The sequence below is a fragment of the Pecten maximus genome, chromosome 6, assembly GCF_902652985.1.
Source record: "Pecten maximus chromosome 6, xPecMax1.1, whole genome shotgun sequence".
Taxonomy (NCBI): domain Eukaryota; kingdom Metazoa; phylum Mollusca; class Bivalvia; order Pectinida; family Pectinidae; genus Pecten; species Pecten maximus.
In genome coordinates this window covers 21,930,900-21,940,825 of record NC_047020.1, presented here as the reverse complement: position 1 = coordinate 21,940,825, position 9,926 = coordinate 21,930,900, and the positions used below count along the sequence as shown (strand labels likewise).

The window sequence follows — 9,926 nt, the reverse complement described above, 5'->3', positions numbered from 1 at the left end:
AGCTATCAGACGTTACTAGTGATAATCTACCTGTTGAAAATGAAATACACCAACAGCAATCCCACCGCTGCCACCAAAAATTGTAGTGTAGGAGAGCGGCGGTGAATCTCAAAATAAACATGGGAGATGATCACTTACAATATTTACAATTTATTTACTACAAATATACACAATATACACTCTACCCATTACACACACAACTCTTTCACTCACTCAACTGGTATTTACACTGCATATATATAAATGTCTCAGAAAAGTTATCCTGGCCTAACAAATGTTGTCTCCTGGCCTTCACAAATGTTGTCTCCTCCCTATGGCCATCATAGGATATGACACAATGACGAAACGACGTCGTTTGACCAGTCCATGGTTTCGCTTAACCAAATAAGGGCGTTCCAAACCCTATATCATCTGATGATGACATGCACTGCTGGAGCCGCAGCCTGTTTCCAGCAAGCCACTCTGACCTCTATGTGCCACTGCTGCACCTATCGTACAGTAGGTCCCTCGAGTGCTCCTCTATGTGGAACTGACATAAACCATCGTCAGTTGTCTTCCCCACAAATCCAACCACCTCAGGCCGTGTATGTTTGGGTCCATGTCCCAACGTAAAAACCAGACATCCCGTTAATTGGTGGTCTTTGCGACTCTATGTCTGGTAATGGCCTAAAAAATGACACACGTCTTACCGGTATGGCGGTCAGTGACTGTGTGTGAATACTTTTACCTGTACAATGGTCAGTATAATGTCCGAAATATTCGTCCAATAAATATCGGAACGAAATACCATACTCAATAATAAGATAAACTATATACCAAAATACTTACTTTGCTAATATGCTTCGTGACAGCTGATATTTTGGAAACTTTCATGAACTCTCATTACATATTTTTCTGTTTCGTTTGCTTTTTTTCTTTGTTTTGTTTTTCTTTTCCATTTATTTTTCTCATAATTTTGTACATGTTTCCTCATTAAAAGGTGCCTTAAGGTTTAACAAGCCTGGTAAAAGTCCATTTATACAATAAAAACATGCAAGAATATAAATCATCATATATCAGTAGATTTGTTGGAATCAATATTTTCCAATAAATACTTAATGTAAATAGTATGGATGTAAATTTATATTGTATCTTAAAATAGCCCTATTCTCCATTGACCTTGTATGTGGTAAAAGGAAAGGAATAATATTTTCCCTAACATGCATATGGAGGTCCCCAACCCTCATATTTAAACATAACAAATTGGTAGTACGTACAATGTATATACAGTGCCTCCACAAAACACGAGGGTACACTTGTTTGCATTTACTATGGATGGTTTATAAACTTGTGTGACAAAAACTAAGTCCCGTATGATCCTGGTCTTGACAAGAACTTTAATATTTACTGTACAGTTTATAAGTTGACGGTTCCTACAAATAGACTGACATGTTAAGGGATGCAGTCCTTGGATATATAATGTTTTGGCTCGATACATGACTAACTGTTGTTGTAATATACAAATCAACAGCACTCCAAAGTGAAGCCAAACTTTTGATTTATTTGATATGTATATTTTTTGTTTGACGTAAATATTATCTAAATAACTACAGAATCCATGACACCCCAATTTCACGTTCGTAGGGGCTTGTTGCACATGAATATGTATATCCTGCCACATATTTTCTGTACCTGTTGTCATATAGATACACATCAAGTCATCAAATGTTTATCGATATATTTGATGACCTATGTGTCCTCATTCTTAAAAAAGCTTCAAAAGATTTTTGCCTTTTTTTCTTGAAATACTCTTTACAAACCCGTACGTATCCTTTCACTAAGTTTCATTTTAGTATACTAATTAAAGCTGGCGACTAGGTAATTACTTATTCATATAATAAAGGACCTGCGCAGGTCATGAAATAGAACGATAAGTGGAATATCAGCCCCTAAAACAGCCGGTAGGCACATGAAAGGCTAGGGTAAGCTCCATTACGGCCAAGTCTAAGTTACATGAAGACGATAAGAATTTCAGCTCGACGCTTAACGATATTAGGTCCCATTCCCCACGTTGTTGTTATACAAGCTTTGTTTGACAGCTGCAGAATGAAATCACTTGTTTTTTCATCATTATTACATCATTAGTATATGTATATATTACTAAATTCTAAATTCATATTTAAAAGCCATATTTACATGCGAGTAAGAGTTTACTCCTAGGTAATGGTATAATGTGTATAATTTCCATTCATTTCATTCCCAATATCGGCAATAACAGCACAGAGTTTCATAGTTTTCTTGCCGACTTCATGATCTCATTCTGTTTCCCTGAGTGATATGACGATAGGCGTGTTCGATGCTCAATGATATTCCTGGTGGTCCCGATGTTCCCTATTTTGAGGTTGGGATAAAACCTGAATTTGACCTAGATTTTGAGGTTTGGATAAAACTTTAATTTGACCTAGATTTTGAGGTTGGGATATAACCTGAAGTTGACCTAGATTTTGTGGTTGGAATAAAACCTGAATTTGACCTAGATTTTGAGATTTGGATAAAACTTTAATTTGACCTAGATTTTGAGGTTGGGATATAACCTGAAGTTGACCTAGATTTTGTGGTTGGAATAAAACCTGAAGTTGACCTAGATTTTGAGGTTTGGATAAAACCTTAATTTGACCTAGATTTTGTGGTTGGAATATAACCTGAAGTTGACCTAGATTTTGAGGTTGGAATATAACCTGAAGTTGACCTAGATTTTGAGGTTGGGATAAAACCTTAATTTGACCTAGATTTTGAGGTTGGGATAAAACCTTAATTTGACCTAGATTTTCATAAAGTAAAAGTCGCTTGCCCTCCTGGTCTTTTCCCCCTTTTTTCAAGGGTCTCCATGTAATTCTATATATTGCTCATATTATGCCCTCGTTTGATGAATTTATCGTAAGGATTACGGTTACGTTTGAGTGTGTTCTCTAATTGTTATTTAGAATGAATATTGTTTAATATTATATTTTACTCTGATCTTTTATGTAGTTTTTTTTATGTCGATTTCAATTGAATTTTGTATCGCATCCATATGTACATGCTAACCGTGAGAAATAGATGGGAACACACCGGCCCGTTCGCTGGTAATGTTCTAATTACATTGAACTGTGGCTACTGTTTGTCTGTGTTAGACTATTTAGGTTTATTGACCCGTAACCAAAGAGGTATTAATTGCATCTTACTTAATTCACGGCCACTCCAAGTTTTCTAGGGGTACGTTAGAGTGCCATGTCCTATTACTCGCGGTCATCCTTAACTCATCACTAATCACTATCTAAATGTTAACGTGTACGCGTACCCATGCAATAAGCTTGGTTTGCCCGACTGCTCCGAAAGGATCCCGCAAAAGGTTTCTGCCCCGTTGTACTTTAGTATATAAGGAAGAGTGAGGGTGAGTTCTGGGAGTTTGATTTTGAAATGCTTAGGTGTTGCTATGCTTGTTTGTACTTGGATGCTTTGCCTAATATAGATGTGAGAAATCTAAAGACGGTGTTTGAATTGTTACTAACACAGCGACCCACGACTATCTCATTTTAAACTCGAGTATTGTAGCGGGTACCTACCGCTACCACAAAGGACATTTTTACCGAGGGCTACTGTAGTTGGTGACGTATAATGTGTATAATACAATGTATGTAGCTCGAATCTGACACCTACCTACCTACATGATGACTCATGAAAGTTTAACACAGGCAAAATGTTTGCACCGTTTAAATATTTTTGATATCTATGAATGAGGAAAAATTGTCTCTGTGAATTAATTTTTTTTCTTTTACTCACAGCATTATACACTTTTCACAGACAATTGTCTGGCCTTTTCTCTGTCATTCTTTACCTTGTTTTGAAAGTTCCTTAACGTTATTCAAATATCATACGTATACTGTTTCAACAACATTCACAAAGGTTTATAAATAGATCAAGGACCGTCCTAATAACAGACCCAAGCTAGGCTGAACGTTTATGCACTGATTCTCGGAATGACAAGATCATCGTAGTTGTATATGTATAAAGCTTCAGTTTGACATGGAAGAGATGGATTTTAGCTCGCTTCTGAGCTTCAACACTGTAACAGTGGCCATTGTTGTGGTACTGTTGATCCTGTTGGTCAGCCGGTCACTACAATGGCCGGCCAATGTCCCGCCTGGCCCAACTGGATACCCCATTGTAGGATGCATACTTATGCTACGAAACAGAAACGCACTAGAAGTGTTTCGAAAGTTTCGAGAACAATATGGAGACGTTTTTAGTTTGAAGATTGGAACAAACCTCGTAGTGGTCATCAACGGAGCCGATACATTAAAAGAGGCTTTTGTCAAACATGCAGATGATTTTTCCGACCGACCAGGTGGCTTTTTAGCAGACGATGTCTTTCAGCGAAAAGGTAGGATGCAAATCATTTCCTGAATTGTGACAGAGTACATGCCCTGAACATGTCACTTTTGATATATTTGGCACAAAATGTATTTCATTCTGGGGCTCTTTGGTATCGACACTTAGGTCCTATCACCACTGACGAGTCCTAGAAGGCCGAAACAAGTGTATGATGTCGTCATCACTGACGAGTAGTAGAAGGCCGAAACAAGTGTATGATGTCGTCATCACTGACGAGTAGTAGAAGGCCGAAACAAGTGTATGATGTCGTCATCACTGACAAGTCCTAGAAGGCCGAGACAAGTGTATGATGTCGTCATCACTGACGAGTACTAGAAGGCCGAGACAAGTGTATGATAGATATCAATATCATCACTGACGAGTCCTAGAAGGCCGAGACAAGTGTATGATGTCGTCATCACTGACGAGTCCTAGAAGGCCGAAACAAGTGTATGATGCCCCTATCATCACTGACGAGTCCTAGAAGGCCGAAACAAGTGTATGATGTCGTCATCACTGACGAGTCCTAGAAGGCCGAGACAAGTGTATGCTGCCCCTATCATCACTGACGAGTCCTAGAAGGCCGAGACAAGTGTATGATGCCCCTATCATCACTGACAAGACATAGAAGGCCGAAACAAGTGTATGATGCCCCTATCATCACTGACGAGTCCTAGAAGGCCGAAACAAGTGTATGATGCCCCTATCATCACTGACGAGACATAGAAGGCCGAAACAAGTGTATGATGCCCCTATCATCACTGACGAGTCCTAGAAGGCCGAGACAAGTGTATGATGTCGTCATCACTGACGAGTACTAGAAGGCCGAGACAAGTGTATGATGTCTTCATCACTGACAAGTCCTAGAAGGCCGAAACAAGTGTATGATGCCCCTATCATCACTGACGAGTCCTAGAAGGCCGAAACAAGTGTATGATGTCGTCATCATTGACGAGTACTAGAAGGCCGAAACAAGTGTATAATGCCCCTATCATCACTGACGAGACATAGAAGGCCGAAACAAGTGTATGATACCCCTATCATCACTGACGTGTCCTAGAAGGCCGAGACAATTATATGATAGATATCCATATCATCACTGACGAGTCCTAGAAGGCCAAGACAACTGTATGATGTCATGATCACTGACGTGTCCTAGAAGGCCGATACAAGGGCATGGCGTCCCTATCATCACTGACAAGTCCTAGAAGGCCGAGACAACTGCATGATGACATCATCACTGACAGGTCCTAGAAGGCCGAGACAACTGTATGATGTCATCATCACTGACAAGTCCTAGAAGGCCGAGACAACTGTATGATAGATATCCATATCATCACTGACGAGTCCTAGAAGGCCGAAACAAGTGTATGATGTCCATATCATCACTGACGAGTCCTACACAGGCAATATTCCTTCACGTGAAATATTGCCTGTGTAGAAGGCTGGAATAATAATAATAATAATAATAATAATAATAATAATAATAATGGTTTTATTTGCACATTACAGGCCTCCAGCCCACGGTACCATTTCAATATACAATACATTTTTGACATCACATAAAATATATATACAATTGTAATATGATATAATTACATTTTCCAATGCTCAATATTTCATTTCATCTTGGAATTACACTGTACTTCAGTTAATTCATGCTATCTATAGACTATTCTGGTTTCACAAATGGATATTGACTTCTGTCTCTTAAAATGTCATATTAAGTTAAATGTTTGTTGTAATTGATCATGAGTAATTCCAGAATTAGTTATTTTACTGGCATAATGTCTGAGGACTATTATGTCATGGTTAATATTTCATATTTTACATCATTTGCCTTCTTAATAAAGATTGCAACATTTCTCAATATTAAGTTATCATCTGACCCGAGTAATTTCACCAAGTTACCTAGGGAAGGGTTTACATAGCACCAACGGGGAATGAATGCAACTCGTATATCCCTCAGTATTGGGCACTTCAACATAAAATGAAGTTCATCCTCCACATTTTGCGGAAGGCTGGAACAACTGTATGATGAAGTTCAATAATCTTTGGATCTACTCTACCTAACTCTAAATTTATATCAATGGCGCCAATATCTTGTCCTTTTTGTGCACTCCGTTATATATAATAGTGGCGATAATCATCAGAAATATATATATATCATGATAGTTGCTAAAGTTTGGTGTATAAAAGTTACCAGTTAAATATCAGAACATCAGAAATTTTACCAACTTGATAATAATGTTATTGTCACGTGCATATGTTGGTGTGAAAAACAGTCAACCATCATCACTAGTGATGTTATAACTTTTGTCTTTGACCAATGAATGGGTGATGTTATAACTTTTGTCTTTGACCAATGACTGGGTGATGTTATAACTTTGGTCTTTGACCAATGACTGGGTGATGTTATAACTTTGGTCTTTGACCAATGACTGGGTGATGTTATAACTTTGGTCTTTGACCAATGGGTGATGTTATAACTTTTGTCTTTGACCAATGGGTAAGTTGCCTTCTATACACCGCCTGGAAATCAATGTATTCTGTTGTATTCGGATATGTTGTCTGGATGTAAACGTTGGTTACATTGGTTGGTGTTGTAAACAACGCCATGCGTAGTATTGTTTAGATTGGTCCCCATAACGACCCGGCTTTCCTTTCGTCAAAACAAATAAATTGATAACCAATTGATCACGAGTTTAGTACAGGCGTGTGCAACATTATACCTTCTTCTACACACTCTGCCTTCTTATGTATTTCTAATGGTGACGATCTTAATTTTGGTATAATCAATACAATTTAACATGCTAAATATCCTCTTTTAACGTCAATGAGTTTCACCCACGAGAGATTATCTCTGAAAAATATACGATGTATTACATTTGTAGTTTTTTCTCATCTATCAAATATACGTAGCTGCATGTACTTTTTATGATTGTAATAAGGGAATGTATGAGTTTATTATTTGTTTCGATTAGTGATTTTGATATCTTATTCTCTGAAGAAAATTATCCATTTTCAGATTACATGTGAGCTATCTACAGGTAATGACGTCACTTTCGGTAATGTATTTATTTTATTCTAGGTATCGGCTTCTCCTCTGGTGAACACTGGAAACATACCAGGACATTTTCGTTGTCAACACTACGGAATTTTGGATTCGGAAGAAGAACGTTGGAATCAAGGGTCCAAGAGGAAATAACTGCTTATTTGGACGTCATTGAGAAACAAAACGGGAAACCCTACGACATGAAGGAGATGACAGTGTTAGCAATATCCAATATCATATGTAGTATTACTTTCGGAAATAGATTTGAGTATTCTGATCCAAAGTTCAGGGCGACTGACATCGCTTTTTGCCGAGATTTTCCGATTGGCTACATTTGCTGGTGCTGTACAATCTTTACCTGTTTTAAAACTTCTTCCTGGGGATTTTTTCAACATGAGGAAATTGACTCAAAACTTTAACGAAATCAAAGATTTTGTCGCTGAGCAAATACATGAACACCGAAACACACTTCAAGAAGATGGCCCACGCGATTTCATTGATGCTTTTCTGATACAACAAAACAAACATGGCGAGGGCGATGAGGTATTTGATGGTATGTTATGGCTTAATCTGTTTTCTTTTCAATATCGTAAACACATTTGCAATGTTTCCTATTATAATTTTCAAATATTGTTTGTTTGTATGCCCCTACCAATACTTTATCGAAAAAAATAACTAATTGACCTTTAATCAAATTAAATATTAAATTCTTTAATGTGTTATAGTTCCCATCGTTAACAAACTCACAGAAGTCTTGGAGGGATATTTCAGTTATAAATGTGTTAGATTTTTTATTTACTACTACTTACATACATATGTATACCTATACCATTACTATTTTTTCTTTGTGTAGATATGAACTTGACATTTACCGTTATGAACCTATTTGTTGCTGGGACTGACACAACAGCTACCATCATCCGCTGGGCGATACTTTACCTCATTCATAACAAACCTATCCAGGACAAACTCCGACAGGAAATAGTAACAGTCGTCGGAACTTCCAGACTTCCGTCACTCGCTGATAAATCCGACATGCCTTACTATGAAGCCTTCATAACAGAGGTTTTCCGGATGGGTGACATAGTCCCACTCTCGGTGCCCCATGGGGCCAAGAAGGATATCCACTTTCGGGGCATGGTCATCCCAAAGGGGTCATCCATCATACCAAATCTTGACTCTGTTATGACAGACCCGGACTTGTTTCAGAATCCTGATAAATTCCACCCCGAGAGATTTCTAGGAAATGACGGTCACCTAAATGGCAAGGAAAAGACTGTTATGCCTTTCTCGTTAGGGTATTAACTTTTTAATATTTTACAGTCATTACTATTAATGATGATTATTTGATATACAAATATGCTTTTATACTTAATTAATATTTTCAATTACTTTTTTTCATTAATTGTTTGTTAAATTTGTTTTTGTTGTTGTTAAGGATATGTTAATTATCAATTTTTAGCTAATTAGATAATGTACTGACTTTCTGATTTACAGGGCGACGAGCTTGTCTCGGAGAATCCCTTGCGCGGATGGATCTGTTTCTATTTATGACGTCGTTGGTACAGAGGTTTGAGTTACTCCCTGAGAGCACAGACAATCTTCCATCATTCGATGCGACTTTGGGACTGGCACGAGCGTCAAAGGACTACAGCTGTCGCGCTGTTAAACTAAAGTAAAACAAACACAAATCAGTCGGGATTTACTCCTTACCCAATGTATATACATAAACTTGTTTCTTCAGTTTTTGTGTTTAGAATTTCATTATCGCTTTGTAATGACGTGATGGAAAATTTTCGGTCACAATCCCATATAAATATATTTAGCGATGAATGTGTTGACAGACTTTTAATCCACAACTTAACAACTAATGCAAAAAGGCACAAGGTCTTTTACGTAACTTAATGTTTTAAATAAATCAAATAAGAAGAATGAAGTGTTTAACTAACCTCCCTCCGAACAAACGTGTAGATGTACTTTGTTAATTTTATTAAACAGTTGTATTCCTTATTTTTCTGATATGATGTAGGATAGTGTTAAGATGACAATAGTCTTGAATGTCATCCTTCAAATATGAACTGTAAATGGTGATGTCATCTGTGAACTGTTATATTAATGAAGGTAGATTTTAGAAGACAAGACATGGCTTGGCTTTATGTAGATCGAGGCCTACAATGTTGTGTTGCTGTAAACGTTATATCCATGATGTTGCTACATGTACACTTGTTAGTACGTGTTCCGCATGTATCTTTATTGAACAAGAAATTTTAACTTTAAAAGTTGGACTCATCAAAGTTATTCCTTCTGCAAAATTTCATTTGCATTCCATGTTTTGATTGTTTTTGCTCGTAAATATATAATTAATGCTGTTAACATATGTATACGTTCACAGATCGTAAATATATAATTAATGTTGTTAACATATGTATACGTTCACAGATTTGTTGCATATAATTACATTGATTTTGGACATTAAATA

General features: G+C 37.2%; 1 pseudogene; it reads left to right on the top strand.

Moving 5' to 3' along the window:
- The first annotated feature begins 3,881 nt into the window (after positions 1-3,881).
- On the top strand, positions 3,882-9,926 carry LOC117329244 (annotated as a pseudogene).